Below are 19,878 nucleotides of genomic sequence, written 5' to 3' on the forward strand. Positions count from 1 at the left end.
ATATTGAAAAAGAATATATCTAATTTTTCTTTTCCACATCAAAATTTTGATCCCATTGAGTTTTTCAAGTTTGGATAGCCTAGATGCCACTTTAAATTTTTAGATAATATGTGTTTAAGCAAGGGTTGTTTGCTAGTTAACTCAATAGGTTTGCCGACTCTCAATGAATTGAGACCTCAAAAAAAAAAAATTTTCTCGAACAATTTATGTTTGAACTGTTGGGAACGGTAAGTTACGAACCCACCACGCTTCCACACTTTGCTCTGATACCAATGTTGAAAAACTTGAGGGAAGAGATGGACCCATTCCTAATAATAGAGGCAGTGTCGTGAGACTATCGATCGATCGCAAATATCAGGCTTTTACCAAAACTGTGAGAGCTTTATAAATTTTTGTGTACCTTTCAATGGCCATGAAACCTTTTTTAAATAGAGATAAAGGAGACCGTTCTCCAATATTAGACTTCTTTCTAAAATCTTTGAAAAATGGATGATTACTTTTTAGCCGTTAGATAATATCATTTTCTAAAAAACCTCCCATCTTTACTGTAAACATCAAATTATCAGAGGGAAAAATATTGAACATCTAAAAGCCCCATGGCCACACACGTACCAACGGGTGCAAGATGGAAACGGGGAGAGAGAGAGGGAGAGGTTGGAGCTTTGGAAAGGGTTAAGGTCCTGAAAGAGGGCAGGGAGCCGAAGTGAGAAGGGTTTCAGCATCAACCCAAACCCATTTAAAGCACTAAGGGCGATCCTTCTCGCACTCGATCGAGGAAAAATTAGTCTGATACATGTCATGCTCTAAGGGTCACAGTCACACTTTCTAGCTCTAAACCTTGACGAAGGCACTTCCCTCGCTATTTCAATATCTCTCTATAAACTATTTGCAGCAAGGGAAAGAAAGGGCGTAAAGGAAGCTACCGGTCCTCCCATTACAGCAAGCCACTGGGTATGGTCCTCATTCTTTCTTTCTTTGTTGGGTGTTCTTCATTCATCAGAACATAAACGATCTTCTCCTTTTTTTTTTTTGAGTGCAAAAGTGTTGTTAGTCCATTAACACTGTAACTGATGATCTTCTTCTAAATCTTCAAAATCATGGCCTTGACAAAAGCCCAAACCCCAATTCCTCATTTCCCTTGTCATTCCTCTCTCTCTTCATTCTTATGTTCAACAGTTCTCCACAAAACCCTCTTCTCTCACTTCTCCTTCTTCTCTCATTAATGATGGAGCGGCCTTACCTTCTTCTACTTCTTCTTTCATGGTTAATCTGTTTGTGGACTCTTTTGGGTTCTCAAAGCAAGGAGCCATTGCTGCATCTTCCCAGCTTCTCCATGTCAAAAGCCCTGAGAAAGCTCTCTCGGTACTAAACTTCCTCAAAGCCCAAGGTTTTGAAGCAATCCATATCCATACAATTATCAGCAAGCGCCCCCAACTTCTTGCAGCCAATGTCGAGAAAAACCTAGTACCCAAATTCAAATTGTTTGAAGATTTGGGCCTTTCTAAATTCGATCTTGGGGCCGTCATCTCTGCAAATCCATCCATTGTTATGTATTAGCTTAAACAAAAGACTTCTCCCTAACATTCTCTTCCTTAAAAACTACTTGGATCCCAAAGGTTTCTTGAAGTTTCTCAAAGGTCAAGGTCGTCGTGCATTGGTGTCCAAGAGATTGCAGCCCAATGTTAGGTTCATGGAGAGCCAGGGAATTGGCGGCTCGAAGTTGAGAGCACTCTTATTGCAAAAGACACGCTTATTTGAAGTGAAGTCCATTAGGCTTATAGAAATCACAGAGAAAGTTAAGGAATTGGGTATTGAATCTCACTTTAAAATGTACTCTCATGCTGTTGGGTTCATGAGTTTGATGAGCAAGGAGATATGGCAGAGGAAATTTAAGTTCTTTAAGAGCTTTGGGTGGTCAGAAGAAGATATTCGCACCGCTTTCCAAAAGATGCCTGTAATCTTTTGTTTATCAGAACAGAAGTTGCAAAAGACTATGGATTATTTCATCAACGAACTTAAATATGACGAGAAATATCTGTGTTTTCATCCACGTATATTCTGTTTTAATTTAGAGAGAAGGTTAATCCCAAGGATTAATCTATTGAAAGTGTTGACGTCAAGAAAGTTGCTGGAAAAGGATGCGAGTTTATTGACAATTTGTGTTTTATCGGAGAAGGCGTTCTTGGAGAGATATGTGTTAAGATTTGGAGAAGAGGCAGAAAATTTGCTCAATATTCATAAGGGAAACAAAGAAAACTCAAGAAATTGATACTGAGTCTTTGGTCTAAAACAGGCTTAATAGCCATTAAAATCTGAATTCCATGACTCTTATTTTGTTATATCTCTGAAAAAGAAGAACTGAATGTCAAAACTTTCTGTGTTGTGATCCTTGTGATTTTGCCTTGCTTCTCTTTGTTCTGCATTGTATAATATAGGTTACAAGAGCAGAAAAGCTTGCTAACCTCTACACAGATGCAAAATTAGATGGTGATAATTTTGGGTTTATTCTAACCATGTGATGGATTTGTCTGGAAATTTGCACACATTTTGGCCTCTCTCGCTCGATTATGCTCTCAAAACATGGGAAGTCATTGTTGGATTGCTGTGCTCATTTCTCCTCAAGTTTAGGGCTTTTTCTGGGAGGAATTTGCTGGGTTTCTCCAAATGTGGAAGCTCTAGCTAGAAAATTTGGGATTTTTTTTCCTCCTATTAGGTGGGTTTTAATTCCTGTTTGGAGTTGTGTTCAGTTGGTTAAAGACAAATTAGGGCAAAGAGAAGATTCTTTTGGGGTTTCCTTTGAAGAAAACTCTGGAAAATGTCAGCTTCATTTGCACCTTTTGATCACCCAAGAAATGGAGTGCAGTGTAGGCTCTGAACCCCTGGTTTTCAGTTGTATTCTTCATGTTCTGGATACATGATTCTTAGATTTTAGTCTTCTCTTTTGGGGAATGCAATGCTTATGAATGCTTCTTGGAATATCTTTGTTTTCTTTCTGTTTATGGTTTTGTTTTTGTGGATCTTATAAACTTTCATAGAAGGAGATCACTCTTCTTCTCTATATCCCTTTGCATTTCCTTTGTGGTGGTGGTAGTTCATCTCTGCATCTTTTTGCATTTCCTTTGTGGTGGTAGTTGTTCATCTCTGTTTCCCTTTGCATTTCCTAGTGGTGGTAGTTTGTTGAAGGGTTTGCTTTTTTTAAATTTTTTTTATTGCAAATGTGTTCTTCTATGTTCGACAGCTCACTTCCATGGACTAAGGTGACGAATCAGATGATGGTGAATTCTGGCAAGTAAAACCCAAGTATTAAATTTGACCAGAACTTGGTAGATGTATTCTTGTATGGTTTGATTAAGGGAGAGTTCATTGATGCAGTCAATGATCTTTGTGGATAAATGGACGAATCAGATGATGGTGAATTCTGGCAAGTAAAACCCAAGTATTAAATTTGACCAGAACTTGGAAGATGTATTCTTGTATGGTTTGATTAAGGGAGAGTTCTTTGATGCAGACAATGATCTTTGTGGATAATTGGAGGTATAAGCAAGTGGTTATGGAAACCCATGAGAAGCTCAAGTTAAAAAAGCTGAGAAAAGGGAATCATACAGAGGTGGAAGCTTGCACCCCATATGAAGATAAGCTTCTTTTATGGGATGGTATAGCATCCATGTGATGGATGCTTGAACGGTTGAACCTGGTTTCATTCAACAGCCCTAAAATAATTCTGTTTTTTTATTTTTAAAAAAAAAAAAAATATCTTTGTCTAAAATTTTGAAGTATAGATGCTGTTTTATATGGGACATCAAATAAAAATAATAAAAAATGTTTTAAACAAAAAAATTGACCACAATATTTCCTATGTTCAAGTTTTTAGTGTGCTATCATCTATGCCCATATAAAGATCATATTTAACTAAAACAAAAAGGAATTATTTTGTGGCCCTTGGATATGGGCTCGTTCAATCTGAAGAGTCCACATTATGTGGATGGGATATTTTCCTCTTGCTTTATAGTGAATTAGTCCCCACCAATTCCCTATTCAGATCTGTGATTCCTGATCTGAATTGCTGTTTTTTGAAACATTGGTTTATAGCGAAGTGAATCCCTAATATTTATTGAGTCCAACCTACCATTTTAGTGACAATGACTCCTATTGAGATATTCTCAATGGCAAGTTTTATGTGGGATATTATAGTATTTTTATCAAGAATCTATTTATTAGTTGATCAATGGGACTTCAATATATCTGATTGAAATTTTATTAATTGTAGAGTAATTAAGATTACTAACAAGAATTCAAATTACACACAATTAAAACTATAACTGTGTAAAATGACTGAAAATATTGATCATTTCATAATACAGAATCTTTTTTGGATCTCTCTACAATCTTGGCGATGGTTTCGCATCTTGAAGCTTGAAGTTTAAAGCACCCAAGTATATGGCAATCAGCCATGGCATTCTATGCTGCCTTAGTAAGGAAAACATAGATACTTTCTTCATTGCCAACCGAGCAACTGGCCAATGCTCCCCCATTCCAAAATTTTCTGGTCCTTTATATGTGGATAACTTTGGGTTTATTTCATCCCTGAAAACTGCAATTTCAAGATCTTCGCCCAATTCGTTAATGGGTGGAGTTACTGGGGCTCAAAAGGAACCAAATAAGCCCAGGCCAACATGCCATCCACCTTATGCTTCGTGGCAGTATCCCCTTAGAGATCAGCATCACACGGCCTCATAGGTTACCTCCTTTTTGGAGATATCTTGGCTTTCAACATTGAGACAGAGGAAGTGGTTGAAGAAGTGGGAGACTATAAACCAGAACTGACCGCCTACAGGAACATACAACCCTAGACCAGGATGTTGTTGTTTGTATTGCACAAGGAAACCATGGTTCGAAAGCTGGGTCTTGGGTCTAACCCAAGAAAAGAAGTGGGTGGAAGCACACCACATTGCAGATATGTGTGACAAAATGAGCAACCATGGGTATCCACAACTTTTGGCAGGTGAGGTGCTCATTTTCACCAAAAGTGGCATCACATTAACATGTGATAAGGGTGGCAAATTGAGTGTACTTGATGAAGCTTATTGTTCTAACTTGTACATTACAATCCCACTCTGTATTCTTGGGAGTTGGTTGACAGAGGAGGACAAGTTCACAGCTCTTTAAGAACTAGGAAAAGAGGGAGGTATACTTGCTGATAACACATGAGGAGAGATTTGTGGAGGAGATAGATTGTATGAAGGGAGATTTACAGGCATGAGGAATTATATTAAATGCTAACCAAAGAAATTCATAAAAACGAAAATGGGTTGGGACCTTGGCGGTAGTACCAAGGCTTATGATGAAGAGCCCTATGATGAAGTCTCTAACTCCAGTCTCACCTAAGGATAGGGGCCCAAATCCCCACTGATTTTACCCCTATTTACCCAGAAATAGAAGAAGAAATTCATGAAAAGAAGATGGGCTCACTGAAAAAGACATTTGATGGTTGCCAATACAAAAGAAAGGTTCCCTTAAATGGGTCGGCTCATATAGGGAAAGCAAAAAACGAATTGCATATTTACTGCTGCTGCTTTTTTTTCCTTGCATAACCTCTTTAACTCATAGACTAGCCTAAAATAAAAACAGAAATATATAAAAAACAAACCGCTCTCTCTATACACATGAAGAGAATAATGTATCCTTTTTCTAGGATTTGAGCTTAGAATTTCTTATTTTATCTAAAAATTGTATTGATATAAAAATTATGGCATATATAAATCCACATATGGTGGCCTAATAAATAAAAAAAAGATGTACTTTCAATAAGGCATAGGCCTTATGAAAAAATGGGCCAAAACATCCAAACCATATTTTCTTGGGTATCTCGTTAATTTTTAAAATATATATTTTAATTTTTTGAGTTTGTCACCCAATTTGAAAATGAATCCACAACCGATTTTTAAGTAAATAGACAAAATATTAAATTTGTGAAAAAATAAAATTACGATTTGGAAAAATATCAATCATGCATGTCATAAAAAACACAAAAATTCCTCTTAATGCTTGACGAATGATAAGTGCCCCTACTTATTCAAGGTTAAAATAATAAGCAATCATTGCAAATATTGAACAACCGACAAGGTTATTAGGCTATTTGAGTTGTTCTGATTTCAAATAGTGAACAAATTATTATGTATTTTTAAATGGTATATATATATATATATATATGGGAAAAGATGAGATTAGCCCACTAGCTCATATGAACATATGAGCCCAACAGTCCAGATTGAATCTGGGCCAATCTGACGATCACAGATGTCTGGTAGTTTTTGAATTTTAGTTTTTTTTTTTCTATAAATGCAAATCACTTGAATTTTAGGTATGTGTTCTTCTCATCAAGACGTACTTAATAAAAATATAAAAAAAATTATTTGTAAAATAAAATGACCAAAATACCTTTGGAAATTTTTTGGGGGTATTTTGGTCAATTTATTTCATGTAAAATATTTTTTTGGATATTTTTCGAAGATTCATGATAAACACACACCTAAAATTTAAAGTGATTTGAATTTGTAGAAAAAAAACTAAAATTCAAACATTATCGAACATCCGTGATCGTTAGATCGGTCCAGATTCAATCTGGGACGTTGGGATCATATGTTCAAATGAGTTAGTGGGCTAATCCCATCATTTTCCCATATATATATATATATATATATATATATATATATATATTGTGTTAGTCTCAATAATGACAATCAATAAATAAATAAATAAAAACGATAAACAACTTACTCCGATGTTTTTTAAAATCACAAAAGGGACTTAAAGTTTCATACCAAAATCTATAGACCAAGGTATCCGGTGACAAGCTACATTGAGAGTCCTCTTAGCATATCACCTTCACCAATTTTCCATCATTATCACTCGGGGTTAACCTTTTTTTATATAGAATCTTTTATAACTCTCATATTCATAATCTATAGGAGTTGAGATCCAAGTATAACTCCGGTCTTAATTTCCTTAAATGCAGTCAATTAAGATTAACAATTTGTCACGAAACTGTTAATCCTATATAATGAGCTTAACATGTTATTAGTGCACTAATGGCTCGTATAATAGAATGTCATCCAACCATTCTTACAATTTGATAAAAGATATTTAGAAATTAAATAACTTTGTACATCTATAATATAGAAAAAAAACAATTCTTAGAATCCGAACACATCACTAGGTTTTCCCTCCAGTGACATTGGGTTTTCCCTCTAGTGCAACATCCTATAAAAGCTCCAAAATTGATCTAAGTATATGGCATTGCCTCATGTCAACCACATGGGATTTCACATATAGTACATAAAATGAATTTTGTACCATTATTAAAAAATAAATTCTTGGGATGAAAGGGCTTATAGGCCATATTTTCAATATATATATATATATATATATATATAAGAAATGATGAGATTAGCCCACTAGCTCATATGAACATATGAGCCCAACATCCCAGATTGATTCTGGGCTAATCTGACGATCACAGATGTGCGGTAGTGTTTGAAATTTACTATTTTTTCTACAAATCTTAATCACTTGAAATTTTAAGCGTGTGTTTATAAAAAATAGGTGAATATTTGAGAAATATCAAAAAAATATTTTACATGAAATAAATTGACCAAAATGCCCTAGAAAAGTTTTGGGGGGTATTTTGGTTATTATATTTTTCACGAATAAATTTTTTTTATTTTTATTAGGTGTGCCTTGATAAGAAGAACACACACCTAAAATTTCAAGTGATTTGGATATGTAGAAAAAAAAAAATTCAAGTATTACCAGACATCCGTGATCCTCAGATCGGCCCAGATTCAATCTGGGCCGTTGGGCTCATATGTTCATATGAGCTAGTGGGCTAATCCCATCATATATATATATATATATATATATATATATAGGAAAAACCTTTAGTGAGCCCATTAGCTCATGGAATAGTACAAGCCCTACGACTCAGATTGAATCTGGGTTGATATGATGAACACAGATGTCTGGTACTGTTTAAATTATATATATTTTTTCTATAAATCCAAATCACTTGAAATCTTAGGCGTGTGATTTTCTCATCAAGCTGCACCTAATAAAAGTATAAAAAGTTAATTCACGAAAAAAATTGTTTCAGGGGTATTTTGGTCAATTTATTTCATGTAAAATATTTTTTTGATATTTTTCGCATATTATTCTATTTTTGATGTATACACGCTGTAAATTTCAAGTGATTTGGATTTGTAGAAAAAAATTTAAAATTCAAACACTACAAGACATTCGTGATCGTCAAATCAACCTTGATTAAATCTGGGCCGTTGGGCTCATTTTTTCTTGTGAGCTAGTGGGCTCACCCTAGCTCACATAAAAAAATGAACAGGGATTTCGCCTACCCTCATCACCGTCCAAAGTTCATTGCTCGATCACGATTGTCTGGTAGTGTTTCATTTTTAATTGTTTTTTTGCAAATTGGAATGACCTGAAATTTGGACTGTATGTTCATAAAAAAATAAGCAAATCTATGAAAAATATCAAAAAATTATTTTACATGAAAAATATTTGACCAAAATACCCCCGAAAAGTTTCGGGGGTATTTTGGTCAAATATTTTTCACGAATTATTATTTTTATATATTTTTATTAGGTGCACCTCACTATAATGTACACATGTTCCAAATTTCAGGTTATTCCAATTGGTAGAAAAAAAAAAGTGAAAAATGAAACACTGCCGGACAATCGTGATCATGCGATGAAGTTTGGACGGTGATGAAGGTAGGAGAAATCACTGTTCATTTTCGCCTATAGGCATTGGGCAGAGTTTTCATATATATATATATATATATATATATATATATATATATATATCTATAGGGAAAAATTTATATAAGGTTGCAACCTTAAATTGTATAATCACATATGCACCTCAAAAATCTATAGGAAATGTTGTTTTAGTGTTGAAAACCCTCTAATCGATCATCTCGACATCGAGATGTATGAATATGAAAAAAAACACAGTTCTTTAGTCTCAAAAATAGTGCATCTTGCAACACATTATTGAGACCATCCATTTTCAAGATATTTATATATTTATAGATCTAATTGATGTTAACCATTTTTGGAATTTAAATTTTTTTAATTAGTTATGAAAAAAGATTTTAAGAGAATCCTAATAATTTTTTACTACAAAATTACATGTTATGATAAAATTTGGAGGTGCACCTTAATTGAATTGTTCAAGGTTGCAACCTTATAGAATCCGCACCCATATATATATATATATATATATATATATATATATATATATATATATATATATATATAAATGCTAGCATAGGTTAGTGGGCTTATAATTATATATGAGCCCGAAATCTGGGCTGATCCAATGATTACGATTACATTTCATATATGAATTTTAATATTTTTTTTATAAATCCAAATCAGTTGAAATCTAAAATAGAATAGTAGAATAGAAGTCTAAAATAGAATAGAAAAATGATAAAGATTATAGAAATAGAACATTAGAAATATAAAAAAATAGATTAAATAAAAGATAAAGGAAAATCCAATAAAAAATAAAATATATAATAAATAAAATAAAAACAAATAAAATTAATTAAATTGCATGTATTCTATTATACTAATTAAAAAGTGGATATGTATTACAAGTGATAATGTTATCTCATGTTGTTTTCTTGTAACTAATAATATTAAATGAATGGTTTAAAAAACTGATCAGTGCCTCAGATCGGGCATTTTAAAAATATATCTGGATCGGTGAATCGACGATCCGGATTGGGAATCGGCCGACTCGATCGGATTAAGCTTTAAAAAAATCCAAAAAAATTCTTAAAATTAATTATAAATATTGTCTTTTAGGAATCCAATAAGAAATGAGGGTATTCCATTGTTTATTTTCACTTTTTTCATCAATTTGTGAATATTGAGATGTTTTTTTCCTATATAAACTTATATTAACCATTAAATTTACATCACATATAAGAAAAATCATATAATTATCATGGATAAAATATATAATCATACATGTACTACTATAAAGAGTAGATTTAATCGATAAAAAATGACCATCAAAATCTCAAATAGGTGGAAAGCCCTAATCCTTTAAAAAAACCCAAATTATTACAAACTAACTAACTATAATCCAAATTTATTATAACCTAACTAACTATAATGTTATATGCTAAAATTAATATTGTTGGTTTAAATTTTATAATTATTTTATTATACAAATAATAACAAATCCAAAATATTTTGTAATACGATCTAATTTAAAATGTATTATTGAGAACTGTAAGAAAGATAATAAATTCCATGATTTATAATACAAAAATTAATAAATAATTTGGTTAGAAATTATTAGAATGCATACCAATTTTCGAAAGAACACTTCAATTTTTCAAAATTTTAATTTTTTAGATTTCTAGAATAAATTTAGTAAAAGAGATTGTTAATAGAAAGACAGAGATTTCAAATGGAATAAATTTCTTTAAAAAAAATTAATTTTTTAGATTTATAGAATAAATTTAATAAAAAAGATTATTAATAGAAAAAGAGCGATTTAAAAAAAAATAAAGTTTTTTATCAAAAAATTTATTTCTTAAATTTTTCAAAATTTAATTTTGTAGATTTCTAGAATAAATTTAGTAAAAGAAATTTTTAATAGAAAGACAGAGATTTCAAATGGAATAAATTTCTTTTAAAAAATAAATTTTTTAGATTTATAGAATAAATTTAGTAAAAAAGATTGTTAATAGAAAAAGAGAGAATAAATTTAGTGAAAGAGATTGTTAATCGAAAGACAAAGATTTCAAATGGAATAAATTTCTTTAAAAAAATTAGTTTTTTAAATTTATAGAATAAATTTAGTAAAAAATATTATTAATAGAAAAAGAGAGATTTAAAAAAAAAAAAAATTCCAACAAAAATTATTTTCTCCTTATTTTTGTTGTCAACAAAGATATAGTAAGTTGTGTTCAAAGTGAGAATCAATCTTGAAAAGTAAAGGCCCGTATAGTAAAAACCATTCCGCCATATCAACACTAGTATAATTGATTTTTATATTAATGGTACTTATCCAAACTCCGTTATAAATTAACGTACCGTGGGAATTATCCCACATCCAACGAAGAGTTTTAGATTGATGTCTATAAATTCCAACAACGAATTTTAAAACTCGAGAGTCCTCAATTTTACACTAGAATCGATATAGATGCGACTCGCGGAGTTTTAAATCACTCAATTAAATTGATATGGTCTTATCACCAAGTTGCCCATATCCATGTAGTAATCAGTTGCGATATTTCATTCCCCTCAAAAAGAAACTTTCCCCTTATTTTTCCTAAAGTTGAAAGTATTTATTATATCTGTTTCCAAAGGGTAATGAAGAGAGAAGCATACAAATAAGAGATGTAGATGGGGATTCAGAAGAAAGAACAAAGTAAGACCTCTCTCTTTTGCCAAGAATTTTGTGTCTAATTTTATCCCGGATCATTTGGTGGAGAAGATCCTCTTGCGCCTGCCTGTAAAGAGCCTAGTGAATCTCAAAAGGGTGTCTCAGTATTGGAATCAGTTCATCTCCTCTCACTACTTTGCACTAACCCACAATCTCTCTTCTCCTCCTCCATCCCAACCCTGTGCTCTTTTCCTTTAGTATCATACTGTCTACATGGGATCTCTCTACTCTCACCTGCGCATATGGCATGCAGCCATGGCATTCTATGCTACCTTACAAAGGAAAACACACATACTTTCTTCATTGCCAACCCAGCAACTGGCCAATGCTCCCCCATTCCAAAATTCTCAAAACTATCTGGTGATTTATATGTTGGTAATTTTGGGTTTTATTTCAACCCTGAAAACTGCAATTTCAAGATCTTGGCCCAATTCGTTAATAGCTGCAATTACCGGGGCTCAAAAGCAACATATTCGATTCCATCACGTGTAGCTTAGAGAATGCCAAAGAACCCCAGGCCAACATGCCATCCTGCAGTATATGCTTCGGCTGAAGTATAATATGGGATATATCTTGGCTTTCAACATGGAGACAGAGGAGTGGAAGATGGAGTGGGTGACTATAAACCAGAACCGACATGGAGACATACTCGCGCGCTACAACGCGCGCATTACAACACTAGATCAGGATGGTGTTGTTTCTATTGCACACCTGAACCAGGGTTTGAAAGCTGAGGCTTCGGTTCTAACCCAAGAAAAGAAATAGGTGGAAGCACACCACATTGCAGATATGTGTGACAAAGTGAGAAACCATGGCTATCCACAATTTTTGGTAAGGGAGCTGTTATTCTTCACCAGAAATGATGAGACATTAGCATGTGATAAGAATGGAAAATTGAGTGTGCTTGTTAAATCTCAATGCTATAACTTTGTACATCATAAGCCTACTCTATATTCTTGGGAGTTTGGTGAGAGCCGACCACAATTAGTTGAGAAAAGGCTTTGATGATAATGATCATGAGAGCTAGGATGGAAAGAGATTTTACAGGTGAGGTGAGAGGAGACATGTTACTTCTTCTTCAAAGAATAATTCATGAATAGAAGATGAGCTGCTGAGAGAGTTACAGTGATGCCAATAAAAAAAAAGAAAGAAAAAAGATAGGTTTTGGGAAACTGAGTATTGCATAAGAAATGAATTTGTGTTTGAGGTTTTGATTTTATATGTAGGCTAAATTACTTTTACAAGTAATGCATTGCATAGTTTTGGATATTTTGCTAAAAGATTTTGTGCTTATGTAGGAGCATTCTGGCTATTTATACTCTTGGTTAAAATCCAATCTGTACTTTGAGGAAATCTTTTGTCCATTAATTTCTACAGGCAATTTTAGTAAAAATCAATAACAATTTTGAACAAAAAATTGACTAAAATACCACTGAAACATTCAGGGTCATTTTTGTTGATTTTTATTTCAATTTTTGGATTATTATTACTTTGTGAGATGAGCCCTATATGGGTTTGTATGGTATAATCTCTCAGTACTCTTTGTACATAAGAAATACAAGCTAAAAAAAGTAAGTACATTCCCACGGGATTATATTATACATGTATTCCTTCAGACAGTAGACTTAATTGGGAGGATATTTTTGATTGGGAATCACTTAAGAATCTAAATGTTATTTTCAAAAGAAAAATCTTGGATTTTGAGTTCACTCTGCTTAGATCTCATCTCACCTACCATAAATTGGAGGGTCTCTATGTGATTTGGAATTTTTTTTATGAACAATAAAATTAGGATTTTGAAAATGAAGGGATGCAATGGACCATAAATTTTGAGCACATGTCGATCTCATTTATGCTCTAAAAAATTGAAATTAGCAAACTTGAGCACTATGGCCCGTCCATGCTAGCTCTTATAATCAAGGATCTCAAGAAAGAAATGTTGGATATGTTGAGTCAAACGGAGCAAAATAAAAGATAAATGAAGTTAGGAAGCTTCAATCTCACTTTCTCAAGAAAACATTTGCCCGTTACTTATAAGAATCAATGTACATCTAAGTGAATCAATGTACATCTAAGTGTTTTTATCGCAAATTTGTCCTCGTGATGCATGAGAACAGAGGATTGAGAAAACTAACTTACTAATACAGATATACTTGAGTCGAGAATACTGGAGTTGCCTCTATTTTAGATATAGAAAGCGACAATAAGAAAACTTAGAATTTAAGCTTGTTATTGAAATACGAGGAAAGATGTCTCTATTTATAGTGAGATAAAATGCCTTTTCACCTACTACACATGACTGTTCAATTACATATAAGTCATGATTTGTGTTTCATGAAATCTCGGTTGTCAGTGAGCGCATCTGCTGCAACGACGTGCAACATGATATCCTACAGTCACGGTGAACCTTCACGTTTGAGGAAATTAACTGATGCAATATTCACGCATGTGCCCACAATCACAAAATGTCTTTTGGGTTCCAAAAAAGTAACCATCATGCATTACTGGAGCGGCACAAATGACAAAGCAGACCAATCCACTGGAGGACATGCTTCATATAAGTGTATTCACTGGTGTGCACCAAACCACCAAAGCCAAATTTATTGGAACGCGCTCGACCACCAATCCACTCGAGTACATATTCTACCGGAGGCATTGTGTGTAGTGGCAAAAAGTTAGATGAGCCACAAAGCTGACCTGTACAGGTGTTTGGACGTTTCGTGCAAAGTGCATCATCAAACGCCTTCGCATGCTCCAAAATACGCTTTCTCTCTTTTTGGTTCTTACAAGACAAATGAAGAGGATATCACATATTTAAACAAGGTTTCCCTCTTCCATGTCTTGGGACAAATAACCCAACACTTCCCTTCCAAGGCTTTACACTTTGCAAAGCACTATAGAACAAAAGGGATATTTGAAGTGGCAGAAGATGTTTTCCAAAGAAAAAATACAAGAAAAAGTCCTAAAAATGCTCCCCTTGACTTCCGTCTTAGTGTCAGTAGTGGAGGGTCTATTTCAGGATCTTGAGTTGATCCCCAATTTCAACATCTGATGGTTTTGAGCCTAAGATTGTTATCACTGGATCTGGACCTTTAACAGCGGTTTCATAGATTCCAAACCCTCTATTATTTGGTGGGATCTTACAAGGAAGTTGTTATTTTGGAATGCATGATTATGCCTTAGAATTGGTTTTATAATGTATTCAAAGATACTAATTGCTGACAACTTAATTCAGCATGTAGCACAACCAAGCAGGTCCATGTCATTTTTCTTCATATTTGGAGACCAAGTTACTATTACAGAAAATAGTGGAAAATAAATCTATGTATTACTCTATTTTGGAATGGTGCTGTGAGAGTATGGAGATTTAGTGTTTCTCTCAAAGATTGAAGGCTCAAGCTGGAACGAGGATCATGGCGGTCTTTTGGTTCATTGCAACGTCCAAGATACCTTCCTCTAATGACCTTTGATGACTCAAATCCTCAGCCCTTAACATTTGGATTCTTGCTGATTAGTTCCCTGCTGATTAGTTCCCTGAAACAATCGGGGTCTTCACCCCCAAAAGAAATCAACTTCCTTTCTAGTTGAAAGAAGGCAAAAATTCCTTGAAACTCTAAAAGAGCCTGCAAAGTTGCGTTAGATTTGGTGTTTTTGCTCCATAAGGTGAGAAATGAAGGTGGGTTAGCCCAAATAGAAGAGATTATGCAGGCGATCAAGGCCGAACCAAAATGTGAGATGATGATCGTTGGACATATATTGCAGAAAAGCTTGTTGGAGAAGGAATCTTACTTAAACATGGGGAAAAAGCTCAGAGCAATGGATTTTAGCTTAAGAACGTGACCACAGGGTTCTCAGAGCTCGTAGCACGCAAGCAAGAAAACAAAATTAAGAGCGTGAAGAAAGCCAGAAAGCTTCTGTCTTTAGCAGAGCTGAGTTCAAGTACTGTTTGGTGCCAAATCTTTTTGTTATCATGTAGAAGGTTTCCTATTATTCATTGATGCTGTTTTAGATCCCTGAGAGTCTTTCAAGGGGAAGAATGTGGAGCCTAAGAATGTGGATATTTGTTGTTTGTTTCCCACACATCTTTTAAAGTGGAGGGAAATTTGACCTTAGACCATGCACCTCATGTATACTATGACCACATTTGTTATGATGCTATAAATGTGATCGTTTGTGTTATAGGGCCATGATGCAATAGCTACGGGTCTTACCATTGTGAGCATATGATTGATGCCGATAAGGTTCAAAGTTCAAAGCAAGGCTTATAGTGTGCTTTTGAAGGCCCAAGAAGAAGCAATAGGGGGATTGAATGGTGGTAATGGAAAAGGCCCTGAATTGTTTTCGAATTGGACCAAATTGGTAGGTCTTGGAACGGGTCTTGAATCTTGAATTTCAGGAGTCTGGTATGGGCTTGAATACGAAGAGGGAATCGGCGGCAAAACAGGGGATGATATTTAACATTTTGATTGGGTTTCAAGGGTTTAAGGATCTGACCTGTGACTGCAGGACTGAACCTTCTCTCTCTTGCTCGCCAACACTGTAATTGTTGGGAGATTGCATCTGAACTCACGACCTCTACTTGCCCAAAGGCATTTAAAGATCTCGCCTCTTACTTTGACGAAGAAGAGAGGCTAGATCCAAAGGTCGAGGTGAAAAATTCAGTTGGGATTAATCTAAAACCTCGTTGATGTAAGATAAGCAAGAGATGACCACAGAGGAGCGGAGGAGGCAGCAAAGTACCATGTGTGCTCTCCTGAAGAACAAAGAGATAACCATGGGGCTCACAGGTGGTTTGCAATCGAAATCACAGACGAACATGGTTCTATGAGAGCCTCCAATGGCCCAATTGCCTATAAGGAGGTGGATGATGCGCTCAGCCAGAAAAAGCTCATGGCTTATGTGGACCAGAAGAAGGAAGCAATACTTTTCACTTTTCACCATTAATGGAAGCTTGGTCCCTTTCCACAGTGAAGAGGGACTCGAACCAGCAAAACTACAATGGGCTCCATGAAAATGGAGACAGGCAACCTCTTATACTCTTGGCATAGTCAATGTACCCATTATGGCCCATGCATGCAAATCTTTGAAGGAGCAACAAGGGGCCATTTACCTTAACTAAGTCGCATTTCAATTTAAGGATTTGAACCACATAAGTGAGAAGGCATACAATATCAAGAAAGCAGGCAGCCTCGAAGGCCGAGAGGCCGACCTTGATCTCTCAAGAGAAGCTCTGAAATCTCCAAATCCACGCCTATTAGGCTCTCTGATTTGAAAATCAGAGAAAATAATGTATGCCACTGTAAAGCATGCCTTCTTTCAGCAGGTAGATGGAGAAATGATCATATTGCTCCATTTTCACTGGCAGTAAGAATTGTTACCAAAATCTTGGAATTTGTCACTTCTATTTTTCTTGAAGATAGTGGTTCTGTGAGCGCTATATGGCCTACATTCACCAAAATTGTACAACAAGAGGCAATCTATATGGCCTACATTCACAAAAATTGTGAAATATATTTTGGCCCACTTTTTTAATGCATATATTTTTTATTTTATCTTTTATTTGGAGTGCCTAGATGATGCGTTTATGGATAATATTTCGAGTCCATCAAACATGTATTTTCTTGGAAAAAGAGCTCCTCAACTAGATTCTATTTCTATACTTTTGATTTCTGATATGGCATATCTTCCCTTCCAAAAGGATTCAATGACTATTTTTCTATTTTAATAGAAAATAGGTAGGGGTCATCTTCCCCATTGATTCACCAAAAAAGAATTTGTAAAACACGATATGGATCGTTCACTTATGTAAACATCAATGTGGACCTTCAAGCCTATGCCATTCCGTAGCCCTGTGGAGCTGGGCTCATATGATCTTTTTCCTTTTGTTTAACCCTTGATTGGGGTGGATGGCGTGAGGTGTTTCAATATTCCAGCTTTTTTTTCAAAGATGAAAAAGTAGGTTCTTTAATATTTGTTTATGGGTTGTTATGAGGACCCGGTTTCTATGTGGCTAAACTGGCATATGTAGAAATGTGGGCTTCGTAATAAATCTATTTTTGAGATAGATTTTAAGACTTAATTTTTAAAGATATGTAATCTCAAACGTAGAGATCATGAATATGAAAAAATAAATAAATTTTAAAAATTTAAAATATTTCTGATATAGATTTTAAGACTTAATTTTTAAAAACATGTAACCTCTAACATGGAGACCATGAATATGAAAAAATAAATAAATTTTAAAACTAAAAATAACAATTCTAGTAAAAAAATATTTGTACCATGAGGTTTTTTTGTTTTTAGATGAAATACCTACTTGCATCTCATCTTTACACTTTCTGGACCGCATACGTAAAAATGAGATCCAGCCCCGCATGGAACAATTTTCCTTTTTTTATAATGGAATAGTCTTTTAGAGGCTGCAATCATAAAACATCCATACCAAAGATGGATGTAAATAGGCTGTGCCTGGAAAAAATAAAATAAATCCTAATTTTTATTTATTTATTTATAAAAGCATCATTTTTAATTTTAAAATCCATTTATTTTTACACATTAATGATTATATATTCCTAAAACCTCGTTGATGTAAGATAAGCAAGAGATGACCACAGAGGAGCCGAGGAGGCAGCAAAGTACCATGTGTGCTCTCCTGAAGAACAAAGAGATAACAGATGAACATGGTTCTATGAGAGCCTCCAATGGCCCAATTGCCTATAAGGAGGTGGATGATGCCCTCAGCTAGAAAAAGCTCATGGCTTATGTGGACCAGAAGAAGGAAGCAATACTTTTCACTTTTCACCATAAATGGAACCTTGGTCCCTTTCCACAGTGAAGAGGGACGCGAACCAGCAAAACCACAATGGGCTCCATGAAAATGGAGACAGGCAACCTCTTATACTCTTGGCATAGTCAATGTATCCATTGTGGCCCATGCATGCAAATCTTTGAAGGAGCAACAAGGGGCCATTTACCTTAACTAAGTCACATTTCAATTTAAGGATTTGAAGCACATAAATGAGAAGGCATACGATATAAAGAAAGCAGGCAGACTCGAAGGCCGAGAGGCCGACCTTGATCTCTCAAGAGAAGCTTGAAATCTCCAAATCCACGCCTATTAGGCTCTCTGATTTGAAAATCAGAGAAAATAATGTATGCCACTGTAAAGCATGCCTTCTTTCAGCAGGCAGATGGAGAAATGATCATATTGCTCCATTTTCACTGGCTGTAAGAATTGTTACCAAAATCTTGGAATTTGTCACTTCTATTTTTCTTCGTAATAAATCTATTTTTAAGATAGATTTTACGACTTAATTTTTAAAGACATGTAATCTCTAACGTGGAGATCATGAATATGAAAAAATAAATAAATTTTAAAAATTAAAAATATCTCTGAGATAGATTTTAAGACTTAATTTTTAAAGACATGTAACTTCTAACATGGAGATCATGAATATGAAAAAATAAATAAATTTTAAAACTAAAAATAACAATTCTAGTAAGAAAATATTTGTAACGTCAGTTTTTATTGTTTTTAGATAAAACACCTACTTGCATCCCATCTTTACACTTTCTTGACGGCATATGTGGAAATGAGATCCAGCCCTGCATGGAATAGTTTTCCTTTTTTATAATGTGAGTTTATCAACGGTTTGTTTGCTATCAAAGAAGGTGTTCTTGGAGAGATATGTGTTGAGGTTTGGAGGAGAGTCATAAAATTTGCTCAAGATTTATTTGGAAAGTAAAGAAAACCCAAGAATTATTGATGAGTTTATGCATCTATATCAGGCTTCATAACCATTGAATCTTCTTTGGTCGTGCTACTGAAAAGGAAAAAGTTCGTATGTCAAATTTTGCTCAATTGCAATGTTCAAATCCATGTTATTTTGGCTTATGTCTCTCTTTGTTTCTGCATTGTATGATAATATTAGGAGAATACAGAAGGATCCTAACCTCTAGACAGATGCAAAATTAGTTGGTCATGATTTTGCTTTTGTTTATTCCCTGTTACATACAAACTTGGAAATTTTTATGTAACATTTTGAAATTGTATCATTGTCATCGTAGCCTTATCCCAATTATTTTGGGGTCGGTAACATTTTGGAATAGTATTTAACTTTCAATTCAATTCTGCCGATGACTATTCATCTTTCTGTTTTTGTGCTCAACAGTTAGTGCCCTCAGGGATTTCAGTGTCTTATGATATTTTAGATTCTTGTTTTTTTTCTTGGTTTCCTGTTTCTTCTTCTTTTCTCCACTACTCAATGTAGATCATGTAATGGAAAAGTATATTATAATTCGTACGAATGCCATGTTGGGTACTCATATCGAACATTGAGTGCCCTTACCTTTCCATGGATTGGCAGATGATGGGTTGTTTATGCTTTTAAGGCCGCC

At 34.3% G+C, this 19,878-nt stretch overlaps 2 long non-coding RNA genes across 3 annotated transcripts; both read left to right on the plus strand.

Annotated features, from left to right (window-relative positions):
* The first annotated feature begins 781 nt into the window (after window positions 1-781).
* On the plus strand, window positions 782-5,518 carry LOC148782605 (uncharacterized). Of its 2 annotated transcripts, none has more exons than XR_016054914.1 (2): window positions 782-951; window positions 3,239-5,518. It is a non-coding gene; the product is annotated as an uncharacterized LOC148782605 (long non-coding RNA). The 2 variants fall into 2 exon arrangements; XR_016054915.1 differs by having other exon boundaries at window positions 4,362-5,518.
* A 5,941-nt stretch (window positions 5,519-11,459) lies between these two features.
* Window positions 11,460-17,033, plus strand: LOC148782606 (uncharacterized). The gene is made up of 2 exons (XR_016054916.1): window positions 11,460-12,312; window positions 13,835-17,033. It is a non-coding gene; the product is annotated as an uncharacterized LOC148782606 (long non-coding RNA).
* The last annotated feature ends 2,845 nt before the right edge of the window (window positions 17,034-19,878 follow it).

This window comes from Amborella trichopoda, chromosome 4 (assembly GCF_054954075.1).
Source record: "Amborella trichopoda isolate Santa Cruz 75 chromosome 4, AtrichopodaSantaCruz75HAP2 v2.0, whole genome shotgun sequence".
Lineage (NCBI taxonomy): Eukaryota > Viridiplantae > Streptophyta > Magnoliopsida > Amborellales > Amborellaceae > Amborella > Amborella trichopoda.